The sequence below is a fragment of the Lepidochelys kempii genome, chromosome 7, assembly GCF_965140285.1.
Source record: "Lepidochelys kempii isolate rLepKem1 chromosome 7, rLepKem1.hap1, whole genome shotgun sequence".
In the NCBI taxonomy this organism is placed as follows: Eukaryota; Metazoa; Chordata; order Testudines; family Cheloniidae; genus Lepidochelys; species Lepidochelys kempii.
The window spans coordinates 72,771,990-72,788,949 of record NC_136386.1 but is presented as its reverse complement, the minus strand read 5'-3'; the positions used below and the strand labels follow the sequence as shown (position 1 = coordinate 72,788,949).

Genomic DNA, 16,960 nt, shown 5'->3' with positions numbered 1-16,960 from the left:
GCTTTCCACCTGACTCAAGCCATCTGCCTTCAAGTATTTTTCCCAAAATCACTCTTCCAAAGCAGAAGAAAAATTCCACACCTTAGATGTTCGCAGCGCTTTGGCATTTTATCTGTACCACACAGTCTTTCAGATCCTCTCCCAGACGCTATGTAGCTTGTGCTGAGAGAATCCATGGTCAATCAGTAACAACTCAGTGTATTTCACACTGGATTTCTGACCGTAGTAAGCTGTGCTATGACCTTGCTAAAGTCTCTACTTCACTAAGGATAACAGCTGACTCCACCAGGCCTCAGTCCCCTTCTTCTGACTTTCTCAGCAGCATTCCTGTAGTGGGTATCTGCAAAGCAGCAGTGTTGTCATCTGTACATAACTTTTTCAGACATTATGCCATTACTCAAGCACCCTGAGCTGACACTAACTTCAGTAAGTAGGAGTTAGTCTTTTTTCAAATAATCCAAAATCCCACCACCTATAAGGAAACTGCTGGTGAGCCACCTACAGTGGAATGTATATGTATATGCACAGTCACTCAAAGGAACAAGCCCCCTGGGGTGTGTGTGGAAGTGCACAGAATGCATTCTGGGGGGCATGACAAGCTTTGGAGGAAAAAAAACTTACTGCACACGTTTTACCCAGGCAATGAATAACTGGCAAAGATGATTCCTCCAGATGCATCTGGTCCTCAGATGGTGCCGTGCATCTGACTGTAAATGGCGCTGTGCATTTTGATAGATTTCTGTTAAGCTCACATAGCATTATACAAAATCATTGCAATCTGTATGTTAATCTGTTTGCTACAGTGTGGTGTCCACATTTAATTGTAAGTATCAACTGCAATAGCAGTTTTGCTTTTGCTCTTATAACAGTGGATCGTTGGCTCTGTTTGAATAATGCCTTACTGTTTTTTAGAGAGAGTTGCATGTTGATTTTTTTTTATCAGTATATGTACTTGTGTGGTGGGGGGGGGGGGAACGCGTGCGCGTAAAGTACTACAGACACAAAGAAAGGGGGCGGGATCAAATAAGTTTGAGAATCTCTGTCCTAAATCAGTCCATGCAAACCCATGGATGCTCAAAGGTTTCTTCTTGAAGGGCTATTAGGCACTCTCTGTCTTAGCTATCAAATTGTGATATTCTAGGGAAAGAAGGATTTTTTTTCCCCCATAGACTATAGTACTGAAGGGAGGAAAGTGAGCTGCCTAAATTGCAAAGATTATTTTAAAAACAGTGTTCCATACAAACTTCATGGACCATGCTTAAAACTGAACAGTGTGGATAATTTTGCTGATTCCTTTTTCCTTGTATTACTTTCCTCTGTTCACCATGGTACTTGCTTGACAGTGTTTAATAGAATCCAGATGTTTTTCAGCGGGGAATGGGACAGAAGGTAGCTGTGTGTTTTGAATTCCTTTTGTATTTTTCCCTGGTTACAACATGAGCTTGTTCAGTTACTGAATTAGGGAAAAAACACCCACATTTGATTTTTGTTTTTTTCATTTGAATTTTTGACAAGAAATTGAGTAGAAAGTGGTGATAATTGCATAGTTAAGCTATATCAGTACTTAAGACATATTTGTTACTATTTAATCCTCTAATTACTCTTTCTGAAGATATAAACCACATAATCCAGTAAGAAAAATGTATGCCTCAAAACTGCACTGATAATTAAAGTTTCTTTTCTATAAGTTTTTTTTTTAAAGTAACGATGTCATTATTAATTAGCAAGACATCATGGAGGAGAAAGGAAATGTTGTTATGATTACTCAATCTTGGTAGTCTAGAAGCCCTCCATCAATGTACTTTTCTTTGAAAAATGGATCTCTACACCCATGTAGATCTCTACTGAAATCAAAAAGAAAAGGAGTACTTGTGGCACCTTAGAGACTAACCAATTTATCTGAGCATTGAAGCCTCACTTCATCGGATGCATACTGTGGAAAGTACAGAAGATGTTTTTATACACACTGTCAAGGTTCCTCCCCCACTCTGAACTCTAGGGTACAGATGTGGGGACCTGCATGAAAAACCTCCTAAGCTTATCTTTACCAGCTTAGGTCAAAACTTCCCCAAGGTACAAAATATTCCACCCGTTGTCCTTGGACTGGCCGCTACCACCACCAAACTAATACTGGTTACTGGGGAAGAGCTGTTTGGACATGTCCTTCCCCCCAAAATACTTCCCAAAACCTTGCACCCCACTTCCCGGACAAGGTTTGGTAAAAAGCCTCACCAATTTGCCTAGGTGACTACAGACCCAGACCCTTGGATCTTAAGAACAATGAACAATCCTCCCAACACTTGCACCCCCCCTTTCCTGGGAAATGTTGGATAAAAAGCCTCACCAATTTGCATAGGTGACCACAGACCCAAACCTTTGGATCTGAGAACAATGAAAAAGCATTCAGTTTTCTTACAAGAAGACTTTTAATAAAAATAGAAGTAAATAGAAATAAAGAAATCCCCCCTGTAAAATCAGGATGGTAGATATCTTACAGGGTAATTAGATTCAAAAACATAGAGAACCCCTTTAGGCAAAACCTTAAGTTACAAAAAAGATACACAGACAGAAATAGTTATTCTATTCAGCAGAATTCTTTTCTCAGCCATTTAAAGAAATCATAATCTAACACATACCTAGCTAGATTACTTACTAAAAGTTCTAAGACTCCATTCCTGGTCTATCCCCGGTAAAGACCAGCATATAGACAGACACACAGACCCTTTGTTTCTCTCCCTCCTCCCAGCTTTTGAAAGTATCTTGTCTCCTCATTGGTCATTTTGGTCAGGTGCCAGCGAGGTTACCTTTAGCTTCTTAACCCTTTACAGGTGAGAGGAGCTTTCCCCTGTCCAGGAGGGATTTCAAAGGGGTTTACCCTTCCCTTTATATTTATGACACACACAAACCATGAAAAAATGTGTGTTTGTCACTACAAAAGGTTTTCTCTCCCCCCACCCCACTTTCCTGCTGGTAATAGCTTATCTAAAGTGATCACTCTCCTTACAATGTGGCTCCATGCACGCCCAGGGATTCAACTAGCTCTGGGTCCCCTGATAAAAATGGGGCCTATTAGTTTGTATAGTTTTCTATTCATATGGGTCCCTTCTGGCCTTAAAAATCTATGAACATCTGTTTTCTACAACAGTCCATAACCGTTGGTTGAACCACAGTATATCCTTTAGAAAGACATCTATCTACTGAAGACCTGAAGCAATGGAGGGTTCACCACAACCCTTGGTAAATTGTTCCAATGACTAATTACCCTTTATTGTTAAGTGTGCACTATATTTTGGGTTCTGAGTTTATATAGCTTCAGCTTTCAGCATTGGATCTTATTATACGTTTGTCTGCTAGATTGAATAGATTGTATAAAATCTTCTCTCCATGTAGGTACTTAAAGACCATAATCAAGTCATCTCTTAACTTTCTCTTGTTTCGCTAAATAGCTTGAGCTTCTTAAATCTCTCATGGTAAGGAGATTTTTCAGACAACAAATGGTTTTTGTGGCTCTTTTCTGAACTCTCTCCAATTTTTCAACATCCTCTCCTCCTGTCCCCCCAGTGTGGACACCATAACTGGCAGTAGTATTCCAGTAGTGGTCTGTTCAATGTTGGTAATAGTGTTTTTACCACTTGATATTTCCCTGTTAATGCATCCAAAAATTGGGTTTATCCCTCTTACCCACAATATTTCAATGGGAGCTTTTTTGGTTATCCACCGTGACCTGTTATATGTTTTCAGAATTGCTGCTTTCCAGGATTCAGTCCCTGATCCTATAAGAATGTCTACATTCTTTGTTCCTAGACGTATGACCTTGCATTTGATCATATTAACACGTATGTTGGATGTTTGCATCCAGTTTATCGAGTGATACAGCTTAGTCTATATAAGTGACCTGTCCCAATCGTTTACCACTTTACCAGTTTGTCATCTGCCAATTTTACTATCCTAGATTTTGTAATCTTTTTCCTGATCATTGATAAAGATAACAGTGAAAAAAATAGATCATTGCAAGATCCCACTGAAAAACCCACCCTCATTTGATGATTTTCTGTTAATAACTACATTTTTGAAACCTTTCAACCAGTTTTTAATCCCTATGATAAACATTACATTGCTTTTCTATAATTCTGATTTTAAATCAATATATCATGTGGTATGAAGTCAAACTATTAGGGTAAACACACGTTTAAACGTCTCACCCAGCAGTTAAGCAGCATATGTCGCTCCATGGTGCCCTAATACAGTCCAGGGAATTTGCCTTGAGGATTTGGAGGCTTAGCCTTTAATCAGTTTAGTTCCACAATGGATCTTTCCAAGGATCCATGGAAGACACTTTATGCATAGGGATAAATTAAAGCTGTTTCCCTATCCATGAAGATATAGGTGGGAATGACCAGACACAAAATACTCTTTACCTGTGAACATGCATAAATTATACAGATTGCCCAAAGAATTTTATATCTTATAGGGTAATCTATCCTTGACAATGCTGTGAGTTTTTGATATCCCCTTACTGAGGTGGTCTGTCTCTCAAGGATCTGTTGTTGGAAACCAGAGGTGAATCTAAAAGAAATTGTGGTTTGATGACCAAAGGGATTACAGTCAATATTGAACAAAATGGTGATTCTATTTACCTCTGAGTCCCCTTCCAACTGCAATACGCAACACGACAATTTAACATTTCTTCCACACCCAGTGGGTTCTCTGAGTCTCAAGGGTTGCAACTACTCCTCACCCCAGAAAGATTCTTGTCTTTCCGTAACATGACGTACTAGTTTGTGCATCTTCAGCATGGATTGAACTCAGTATTTCTCCATCTAAATCCAGGAGCCTCAATTGCTTGAGTCAAGAGACTTGGGTCCGTTAGCTCAAAGGGAGCAGCAGAAAGCCAGTAAATCTTTTAAAATATCTGTGGTCCATACTTGGACACAGCTTAAATTCTCCCTACTGCGACCCGGCTAACAATGGCAAACAACCCATGGTTTTTTGTGCCTTTTTTCTTGCCTCCCAATTTTATCAGATCATTTGCCCAAGGTTACCTTATTTTCAATTTTTTTCAGTTTCTTTGTGAGTGTACAATAAAACTAAACACTTAGAGAAAGAAAGACTCTTTATTCCAGTCATCGGGGCTTTTGGGGGGGAAGGTACAGGGAAACTAATTAAACAGAGAGGATGGTATGGTAAGGCACAGTGCAGATAACCTTGCACGTTACTGAGGCTTATTACTGAAACTTGTTTTCAAAGTCTCCCGGAGACGCAGAGCTCCTTGACTAATGTGCTATCCTGGAGGCATTCATTATCTCGCTGAACATGCCATCCTGCGTCATCTTTTTCTGCTGTCTAATCTGTGAAAGCCTCTCTCCTGGTGTGGAGGATGTGTTGAAGGAGAAGCTTTCCTGTGTAAGGCAAGTAGAGCACAAGGCAACAATTGTCAGCGCATACCCTGGGTCCAGGGTAAGGTTGCTATTTTGAACAAAACACTCTCCTTATTACATTCAAGTACAAGCCAGAACATAATCATAATCCCTAGCTGTTCAATGAGCCTTTTTGCTGTTCCACCATTGTGAGTCTGGACCTGTGGAATGGGCGACAGGCCTTGTGCCGCAACTTGTGGCAAACCCATGTTGGGAGCACAGGTGAGCAAGTGGTCAATGTCCCCTCCCCCTAGCAACATGGATGTTGTTTTAAGACCAGGGACCAGTGTAAAGCCTCCCGAATTGCCATCTTGGGAATGCCAGCTCCGGCAGGGGATGACACAGGAAGCCCACCCCTCCTTCCCTGATGCTACCGGTAATAGACGCCGATCCCTGCCAACCCAAGCAATGGCACATCAAGAAAAGTGTGGCTGAGGGACCTGGAATTAACCGTGGGAGGTAGATCCCATGCTCTATTTGCGGTGTGAGCACTTATAATGAAAACTTCCCCAGTTCACTCTAGGTGACCCTGTGTGATATCAGTCTCCTGAAGGTAACAGAGATGGCAAGGGAATAGATGTGGCAAGTGGGCAAGCGTCTGGATAGAGACCTGGTCCTTATGCTGGTATGCTGTGTACTGCAATGGTGCCAACAGAGTTAATACTGGAGTGGTGTGGGAAACTCTCCTACCATGGTGGAAGAAATAAGGCAGCCCTCCCCAGAAATCTTCTGCAAAGGATTGCAGAGTAGTACCTCCATGAAAGTTTCCTAGAGATCTCGATGGAGGATTCCCAGGCCATCCCTATGCACATAAACAGACTTTTCTGTGGAGCAGGCTCTGCGTAGCTGGAATGGCCACCAGGAAGCAAAACACTTCCTCACTTCACCCTCACCCCACTGCACCTAATTTTTTGTTCAGATTAAATATAAAATGTAAGAGCATGTAACCCGTATCGTTTGATTGGAATTGTATACTCAACAGAGATGCCTTCCCCAACATCATGCTTGGCCGCCATTCTCTCCTGCAACTTGCTAGGCCCTGGGGTTAAAAACAGCTCCTGGCCCTTGAGGAGAAAGGATCCACTGCTCACCTGTCTCCCCGTTCTCCTCCTCCTCCTCCTCTTTCTTGTCCTGAATGTCCTCCTCGTTGTGGCCTGAGGTGGCCCGGGACTCAGACTCCTAGGAGGTGTCCATGCTGTGTTTGGGGGTAGTGGTGGGGTCACCGCTGAGAATCATATGCAGCTCATTGTAAAAGTCACATATCTGTGGGCAGAACCAGAACAACTATTCATCTCCCTTGTCTTCTGGTACACCTGCTGAAGTTCTTTGATTTTCATGCGGCACCCCATTGCGTGTCCCTGGTGTAACCCTTTTTCGACCATGCCCTGTGTGATCTTTGCGTAGATGTGTACGGCTGGATAAGAGCTGTGCCTGCACAGACTCTTCTCCTCACAGACCAATAAGATTAGCTACCACCTGTGTACTCGAAGCTGGAGCACATCGATGGCATTGAGTCTCTATGATCAGCTGGGCTTGCGAGCTCTCCCCGTTGATCAGACAGGAAATGGGAATTCAAAATTTCCCGGGGCTGTAACAGGAGAGGAGCAGTTTCCTGTGCACCTGGCTGCTGCACAGCAGAGTTGAAAACAGTCTCCAGAGTGGTCACAATAGAGCATTGTGGGACACCTCCTGGAGGCCATTTCACAATGCTGCATTTTCAGTTCTTCTTTGTCGACTCATCAACGTTGAGTTAAGAGCTGTGCCTCTCGCCGCGGTGGAGTAATTAAGTCGATGCTACAGGCAAGTTAGGTCTGCGGAAGGGACTTGGTAGTGTAGACACATACATTGTTAGGTCGATTAAAAGCGGCTTCTGTCAAGATTGTAGTGTTGTAGACGGGCTCAGATGTCGTACATTTTCTAGAGGCTGCTGTTTTGTGCTCCAGAATCCAAGATTTCTTTTGCTGGGAGAAAGTCACTTGCCCATAAGATTGTGAAGATAACTTCAAAATATAAGGCAACTAAACCAATACAATAGTGTGTCTGCGTATGCGGGCAGCCTAAACAATAGCTGAGGTGTGAAATGCTGCTATTTATCTCAGTCAAGTGTTGACTCTGAAGCTCAGTGATTTTAAACATCCTCTGTTCACAACATGCAAGAAATGGGGATGAGTGTATTACGAAGATCTGCAGTCAAGTGTCCTTTGCATTTGTTTGTGGGTAGAATTTAGGAGAAAATCACTGTTCTCACTCCCCCATCCTCCTGCATTTGAGCCTTGTCTGGGCAACTAGCTGGTAAAAGCTCTACAAGAAGATTATTGTAGTGGTTCAGGACTTGGTATACCTGCTCTCTCAGCTGAGATTCAGTGAACAAAAATTCCAGCTCCTGCTTTTATTGGCCGATAGACCTCTGGGTACCTTCTTTGATACCCAGCCACCTTCCATTCTCTGTTCAGAGGAACAGATTGCTGCACTTTCATCACAGTCTTAACAAATTCACTCTCCAGGTGCCACTGGAGGGTGTCACTAAGTATGAGTGACAATGTATTTACTGGAGCTTAGTTTCCTGGATCAGAAAGTTCTCGCGATCTGCTTCACTCCCTTCTGCAGAACTGACTTAGTCTCTAAGGTGCCACAAGTACTCCTTTTCTTTTTGCGAATACAGGCTAACACGGCTGCTACTCTGAAACTTCTCAAAAACAGTTGTTTCAGCAGTTCACTACTTCTCTGAACCTATAAAATAACTCTATTTATGGAGGGATAATTCCATAAACCTCTGAAAAGGAATTCTGTTTAAGAATATAATGAAACAACATTGGTTGGTTCCTAATATTTTGACCAAAAGACAGGAGAAGCTGCACATCAACCTTTCAAGCTCAATACAGCATTGGTTCCACTTCTGACTTCACTTCATGATCTGTCACGAGACACAATGACAACTGGTGTCATTTCTATCAGTAAGCAGGGAGAGATACAATATATTAGCTAGAGAAGCTGTGACTTTAGTGGAATAGATGGAGGGATATCTCATTCACTTCCAGGTACTGTAACTGGCAGGCTCACAGTTAAATTAGAGTGTGAGAGTGAGATGGCAGCTTTGCCGTTTGGGTTCTCCCTTATTAATTTTACAGTAGTATATTTCCCTTGAAACTATCCCTATTTTTAATCTTCATTTTTCTTAGGAATCAGGCCATCTACCTTCTCTCATTCTGCCCTAATCAGGGTATTTAGAATCCTATATTTTTTTTATGGAAGATTGGGTCCAGATACTTTTATAGAGGATCTAAGTTTAGGAAATCTGATTTTATTATTCATCTTGTTTCAATGATCACTAATAGTTCTCGGGTTCCTATATCACTAAAGGATGCATACATTGTGGGTAACTAGGCCTGATCATAGAGAGTTGGCATGCATTGAGCTAGGAGGATTGCACAGTGTCAGATGAATTCAAGTTTGTCGCAGTAGAGGGGATCTCATGCTGCCACCTGAACTTCTGTCCACAGGTTTGCCAGGCATGTGAATCTGTCGACTTCAGAGACTGCACTCCAGCAACAGACATTCTGACTGAAATTCCTTTTTTTTTTTTTTTTATTTAAAGAACACATTTCTGTGTTGGGCACTCCCACACAGAGTGCAATCACTTCAGAATACAGGAAGCTTGAATAGAAATATGTATTTTGTCTTTAGAGCCAATTCTACATGATGGTAGCCTCAATCAATTCCTGTGGAAACCAGTTGGAGTTGGTGGGGCTCAGAACCTTGCTCAATGAGGCCCAAAGTTTCAAGAAAACTAGGTCATTCTCTGAAGTTAGGTTTTGCTGGTATCATATTTGATCAGGCAGAGGAACCAATAGAAAAGCAGAGTTTTTGAACTCCCATGCAGGTGGTCATTTTATTTTCTCCACAATGGCTTAGGTTTCTGTTAAGAGATCAAAATAGTCTTCTTGGAGTCCAGATAATCTTTCAGTAGGAAATGTTATGCTGCTAAATATAACAAGTTTAAAAGTTTGCTGAAGGTAGAGAGCTCTTAACCCAATTTCATATGTCATTCCAGTTTCCTTAGACCTTGAGGGTGTCTTGAGGGTGTTCAAAGCCATCAGTGGCAGCTGTGAAGGCTTACTTAACTGCTCTTTCTGCCTGTTGTATCCTGTGAAAGCAACCATGGTGTCCATCCATCCTCTGAAACAGTTTTTTAAAAAGAACTTGAAAATGTGTATATCATCACTCTAATTTGGTGTCACCCAAATTCAAGAGGGTCCTTTTTAACCTTTGGGTGTTGCTCGCTCAGTATTGCCAGTGTTCACTATTTTATTGTGAGTGATGGGATTTTGGAGGGATCTGGAGCCCATCTTGTAATATTCTGACAATTTCCAGCCCCGTCATACAGTTCAGTCCTACCAGTAGCTCAACTGGAAGCCGACAGAATCTCTCCGTTCCGCTTGTAGCATTCTCACAGGAGCGGGTGGGGAAGGAAGGAGCAAAGAGCCCAGCAGCTGAGTGTGGCCTAGTCCCTCTTCCTCACTCCCATCCTGGAGAAACAGACAGGATTGAACTTCTGATCCTCTCCTCTCTTGCACCCAGCCTGGGAAGGGGTGTGAGTGTGGGTGTGTGTGGGTGTTTGTTGCAGAGCAATTCCCCCTCCAGCCTGGGAATGGGGAGATGAGAGGAGAAGCCACTGCACACTCCCCCTTCTCTCCCAGCTGCCTGGGAGAGGGGGGTGAAAAACCCCAGGAGGAGCAGAGATGAGGCTGGGTGGACTGGATTGTGGGGGGGTTGTACTAATAGTTGGGGCCCCTGGGTTCTAGGGAGGGGGAGAAGCTACAAGGGCTGCAGAACAATTACTTTTAGCTATTTGGACAATTGAGTTTTAAAATAAAATGTTGTAATTACTGGTTAATATATAATATATGTAGTTATCAAAATTATAAAAGGATTATTTAAATTTTTTGAAATATTTTGAATGTGATTGAATTCATTATTTTAAAAATATTTAGGGACTATAGATATAACTATTTTACTGAAATATAGAAAAATCAGAAGGATGGTTGATGTAAAGAGATTCTATGCTTCAAAGATATTCTTACAAGTAAAGATCTTTGCAGCTTACATAAATCTTCACTGAAAAATAATTGGACAACCTGGTACGTGGAGAGAGTGCTTTGTGTTTCCTGGTTTGTTCGTTGCTAATTTTTCAGCATTTTAAAGACCTTGTACAGTATATTTATAAATATGTGTGAATAAGGTTTTCCCATCAGATTTTAATGTTATCACACAGTAGAGCTCTTTGCTGAGTGTTTTATATCTGTGTACAAGAACTTGACATAAGTACTTTCCTTTTTTCCCAACAGCATGGATGCCTTCCCTCCATTCCATCTCTCGATTTTTGAAGGGATACTTTTGGGGGGACATCCATCAAAGTATCACACACATTGCCAGGAGAGTAGAGTGAAAAAGTCAAAAGACAGACTAAAAACATGTCTTGATGTAATATTGTTCATTGTAGTAGCTCTCAACGAAGTTCTCAGTTTGGTGGTGGTTGCTGTGTTTAAAGGGCCTCAGAATTGCAGGCCCTGTCAGTCAAACCCATATTAAATGCTACAGAGACAGAAGGGGTTCTTAGGCATCAATCTGCATACCTGACCAAAATAGTATCTGACTTTCATCTATCAGTTATCATTGCCAATGATTTTCCCTAAGCCCCATAGCTGTCCTGTGAAGGAGAGGTTGCACACCTTGGATGTCTGAAGAGCAAATATCTACTACTTAGGCCTAAACTGTTTAAGAAATCAAAGATATTGTTTGTGGTCTCCAAAAAATAATCTGAATATCAAATCATCTCTACTCAAAGGTTGTCTACATGGATAAGACAGTGCTTCAGTTATGTTATGAACTGACTGTGGGACTGAACGTCACAGGGCCCATACAGCTAGAGGTATGGTAGTCTCAGTAGCCAGTGTCTGTAGTATGACTATATCTGAAAGCTGTAGGGTTGCTACATGAAAATCAGTTTACACATTCAGGAATCACTCGTCTCTTGACACTGTTTGAAGAGCTTTTTATCAGAATGTTTCGGTCACTGTAGAAATAGCAGTATTTCTCTGTCAACATTTTAGGTCAGCTAAGGAAATTATTAGTAGAAATTAATATGTTGTCCGTGTTAGAAAATAAATATTTTAGGAGGAAAAAAAGCATGCGCAAAAAAGTTAAATGTTTGTTTCACTTTATTAAACCTTTGCCTTGCTTAAATATTAAGGATAAAGTTAATCTTAACAGTTGAACAAGTTCTGCTTTAAGCAGTTGTCCAATAAAGTCAGTAAGGATCCTCTGTCTTTCAAGAGCCTGTATTCTTGGATCTTGTAACAGTTGGAATGTAAAGGACTGTAATTTTCAAAAAGATAGTTTAGGAAATGCAGCAAAAATATTGAAGTATCTTCCTAGAACTGTGGAAAAGATAAATAAAAAACATTTGTGTCAACATTGCTTCCCTGAATTGTTGATAAGTACATGCCATCCATTTCTGTTTGTGAGTCAAAACCACTGACTTTGGTTTAAAGTATTTTCTTCGATTTTCTTCCTTAATTCAGCTGTAACTAAATGAATGTAGGTACTACTTTATCAGAACCCTGGAATAAAGGTTGAGTGGATGGCATGATTAACAGAAGTAGTAGTACATTCAAATCTTGGAGATTAAGAAAAAGTCAGAAATATAAAAAAATTTAAATGAAAAGTAAGCTTAATTTCAACAATGAATTAAACAAGACTAAGCAAAGCTCACAGATACCCACATGGGAAAATATAGGGTTTATTTCCAGAATAAAAGGACATAGTACTTTTACACCAATTTGTGAATTCAGCTAGATCAAGACTGTGTGTGTAACTACTTGAGAAAAAAGTAGAAATCAACAGCATCTTAAGCTGAGACAAGACACCTCCTGACCAGATCTGATAAAAGGCCAGATCATTAAAGATGAGAAGTGTTGGAAGAGCCTGACAGTTCAGCTGAACTTCATGCAGTCTATTGTTGTATCCTAGTAGTTAATCAAAATAACTTGTGACCATTTATCATAAGCTCATAGTAACAGCCATGATAAAAATATTCCTTCTGTGCAAATGAACCCTTTGATTTCAATGAGATACTCGTTCAGCTAAGCCATTCAGCCTTAATTCTGGTTATTAATGACCTTCTTTTAAAGTGGTGAAGTGGGGATCTAATGTTTTCAATATTGTATGGAAATTGCATGGCAGACTTAAGATTGGTTGGGTTCCAAAGCTGTACATTTCCATACCTTAATGTGTTTGGATTTCAATGTGTTTTGAACATAACTCTGAATTTCCTTGGGTAGTAAGGAATGTTAGTTATCCCAATGTCTTTGGGATAACTAACACATTACTGAATTTTTATCCATATGTTATTGATATATTCCCCATTTTAACCCCAGTTTTAGATTTTTATCTAGGAATTTACTTATGTAACTTTTGAGAAGTAATTTGACTAGTAATTTTGCAATGCAATGGTAAACTGATGATTTATTATATGATTTCCAGCTGTTTACCATTTAGTAATGAAGCAGAGTCTAGTTTGTCATTTTCATCCAATTCTGAGCAAACAAGTAAATTTGGACTTTGTAATGCTGCTGGCAACCTTATCAGATGTTGAATAAAATCTTGTTTAGATGAAATTTGAGGTTATTTAAATAGTTTTGCCAAAAAAAGTCACATGGTAATTGTATGGAAAAAGCTGTCAGTTTTATGATATTAGACTTATAGCAGTTTTGTGGCATTTCTTTTGCTTTTCCCATGTAGTGTTTTGTAATGTAACTGCTCAGGGCTTGGCTACACTTGCGAGTTAGAGCGCATTAAAGCAGCCCTGGGCGCACTAGCTCACTACCTGTTCACATTGGCAAGGCACATAGAGCACTCTGACTCCACAGCTAGAGCGCTCTTGGTACTCCACCTTGATGAGAAGATTAATGCTGGCTGCGTCTTGGCTGAAACGCGTGGGTGTCAGTGTGAACGAGGTGTTGCATTACTGCGCTCTGATCAGCCTCGGCAAATGTCCCATAATTCCCTTAAGTCAAGTGGCCACTCTTGTCATTGTTTTTGAATCGCTGCAGGAATGCGGATATGCCCTTTGAAAGCTCCGTTTCTGACAGCCAGCATGCTTATCTGCGCCGAGACAAAGCAAGCCATTAGTGTGGAATGCTGTTGTTGTGAGTGGGGGCGGGGGTCTGCTGCTGTCTGAACTTACAAGACAGCATGCTGACAAGCTCTCAGCCCCCCAAAAACCCACTCTCTCCCCCCACATACACACAACATACTCCCTGTCACACTCCACCCCACCCATTTGAAAAGCACGTTACAGTCACTTGCATGATGGGATAGCTGCCCATAATGCACTGTTCCCAGTGCCGCTGCAAATGTGGCCACACCAGTGCGCTTGAAGCTGTCAGTGTGGACAGTGTGCAGCGCTTTCCCTACTGCGCTCTCCAAAGGCTGGTTTAACTCAAAGTGCTCTACATCTGCAAGTGTAGCCATGCCCTCAGTTAATGTGAACTTAGACCTTCATTCTGTTCTTAGTTTGTTATGCTCGATAATGCACTTTTGATTTCATTAGATTTTGTTGAAGGTTCACTGAATTATCCAGTTGCTGAATGAAGTAAGCTCTTTCAGTAAATCCTTTTGATTTATAGTCTTAAGATATTGTATTTGATTTCAACTAATTTAGTTTTTGATGGGTCACCCTCCTCCCTCACTTTCTTTTGTTTTGGTATTTAAGTTCTGTACACTGACTTCTTTATACCTTCACTTTGTAATGAATAACTGCCTTGATGGTTACAAAGTGGAAGAGAATGGAAGTATGAAAATAACTTTATTTTTATTTTGATAGTTATTGTTTTGCATTTAAAAGGATGATGCCAAATTCTTGGTATGTCCAAAATTTCACCCAACTTTTCTTTACCTTTATCAATTTGATATGTGACATTTAAGTTTGGTTCCTTCTGTGTTACAGCGCCAGTGAGATCTTTAGCTTCTAGGGTTTTCTTTCCCCCCAATTTATTAATGAAAGTTTACCAGAGTCTCCACGCAAATGTACAGGCAGCAGAAAACAGCAGTTAACAAAACACAAAATTGAAAATCAGTGGAGAAGCTTTCTCTTGCCTGCAAATGACTACCCGCATAAAATTCATGCTTATCCATGCTCTGTTCGTGTTATCTGAGCACGGTTGGTAGTCTTCTAGCACCTCAGGAAAAACAAGTAACCATTATTAATTATTAGAATTCTTAGAATTCATACTTAAAATGGAAATAAAACTCATATTCATATCAATTCAGATGATTTTTATAACTGAAATTTAATATAAGTCACTCAGTGGCACTTAGAAGCTGATTGGGAAAGGAAGGAAATAAAACCTGGTGTGTAATACAGGCAGTATACTCACAGTAATAAACAATTAAGCTTAAGTGCTGGGTCGTTCTCCAGTGAGCCAGGAGGTTTTGCAGAAGGTTGTCTAAAAAAGTGGGATTTTGGAACAGGGCTTGTGGTTTGGTGAGTAATGGGAGGAGGGAGAGTTGTCTAAGGCAGAAGAATAATTTGGTTTTAATTGAGTTGAAGATTCATTTGAGTGAACTGCAAGGCTGCTATATGGTGGTTAGGGGATTGTTGGGCATATGATCCAGAAAATGTGAGTAAAGAATTTTACAAAAATTAATGATGATAGCTGCTTCAAGAGGTTGGGAATATTACCAAGAGTACAGTACTCAGAAACAGCACTAACTTTGTTCAAAATCACTGTTATTTTTTCCCTTTAACAGTGACCTGTTTTAAAGCTATGGCATGAACTATATTATTGGATAAATGGGACGTGACATCTAAGATTTATGGCTGTTGCAGTAGGATAGCCAGGAAATCACAGAATCTCCTTTCTGTTTACAGTAGCATGCTGTGGAGCGCTACAGCGGTATAGCTATTGAAGATGTTTCAGAAATAGGGAAAGGAGACTTGAGTTCACTTTGTAGGTTTTGTAATCTTGTTAAGAAAACAAAGGTTTGCTAAATGTAGAGCAACAGTCAGTTTTTCTTCATTTTGACCATGGAATATTTAAGAGTCCAGTGTCCGCCTGTCTGCTCAACAGAGACAGTTGTTTTTATGAACTCATGCTATCTGATATTCAGGACAGTTTCAGGTTGCCCATTATATACAAATGTATTATTTATTGTCAAGACTATTAAACCTCACCCTGATAAAAACAATGCTTATAAATGGATGTGGGGATGGAGGTTTTTTACCTTCTTGTAATGTGAGAGGTCATTGTGGTGTTAGGGGAGAAAGAGGGAAGAAAACCAGACAATAGAAGCTTTGCCTTTCTACGAAAGCCACGTGCTTTGGTACATCCCTATTCCGGTATTGCAAAGCTCAACCATTCAAAAATGAATCAGGCTCCAAAAATCATGAGATTGGCTTAAGTATCATCTCTTTAAAAAGGATAAATATGAGGATCTTTTTATTTGCCTTCTGTTATTTGATCCTTTAGAAGACACGCGTGTCATGTTTTCAAGCCTTTCTCCGTAACCATGAGGGCTAGACATTTTAAATGAAAGCTGAGATTCTCATGTTTCCAGAAGTAGGGACAGAAGTAGGGACAAGACTTGTAATAAAATTGCCAGAGTTGGCGACACTGCTATTGAGGACAGCATTTGTGCACATGGTTAAAGTTAGCATGTGCTTAAATGTTTTTTGAATAAGGGTTATTTCCTGAATCCCTGCCCTGTTGATGAAACTGAATATTTGGTTATTTGAATCCAATATATTTTAGTGAGTGAACTCTCTTGATACATTTATATAGCTAAGATGATGGGTTTGAGCCTGCTTTTGGTTCACTTGGTCTCCTCTAACTGGTGAAGCTCGTTTACACAGAAAATTACTGCTCGGCAACCGATTGTGTGAATCTACAGTGGATCAGCTTGCTGTGGAGTAATGTCTCATGTGGACACTTTACTACAGTGAAATGAGAGTTCTGGAGTGCAACTTAGCATGCTACATAGCAGTACTCAAAGCCACACTCTGGGGCCATCCCTGCACTATAGCAGCGTCCATGCTACGTAAGAAGCTGGTGCTGTCGATTCACATCCTGGCTTGCAGCATGGTACCTTGCTATGTCGACAAGCCCCCGGACAGGTGCCAGTAAACTTCTTCCAACTCTTATGCATAGAGCCCTGCAAATCTGCAGATAGCCGCATCATACCTGCAAATAGCCACAGACCATGTTTGTGGCTCATGGATTGGATGCAGATACAAATTTTGTATCTGCATAGGGCTTTCCATATACACTCTGTCAGCTCCTCTACTTGCTTTACAATCTCTGAAGCAGTCATGTCAGTGCTCATCTCCAATAAACCTGTTGTTTCTCAGAGTCTGGTTTTCTGAAGGAAAACACATTAAAATTAGTGTGTAATTGCACATTGAAAGCTCAGAGAAAAAATAATTGCCCCAAGTTAAAAAAGTCTGTCTGTCTGTCTGTCTGTCTGTCTGTCTGTCTGTCTGTCTG

At 40.6% G+C, this 16,960-nt stretch overlaps 1 protein-coding gene across 1 annotated transcript in view; it reads left to right on the top strand.

Annotated features, from left to right (window-relative positions):
- Window positions 1-16,960, top strand: part of BMPR1A (bone morphogenetic protein receptor type 1A) — a 172,012-nt gene that overhangs the window by 34,243 nt on the left and 120,809 nt on the right. The gene's annotated exons all lie outside the window — the stretch shown is intronic.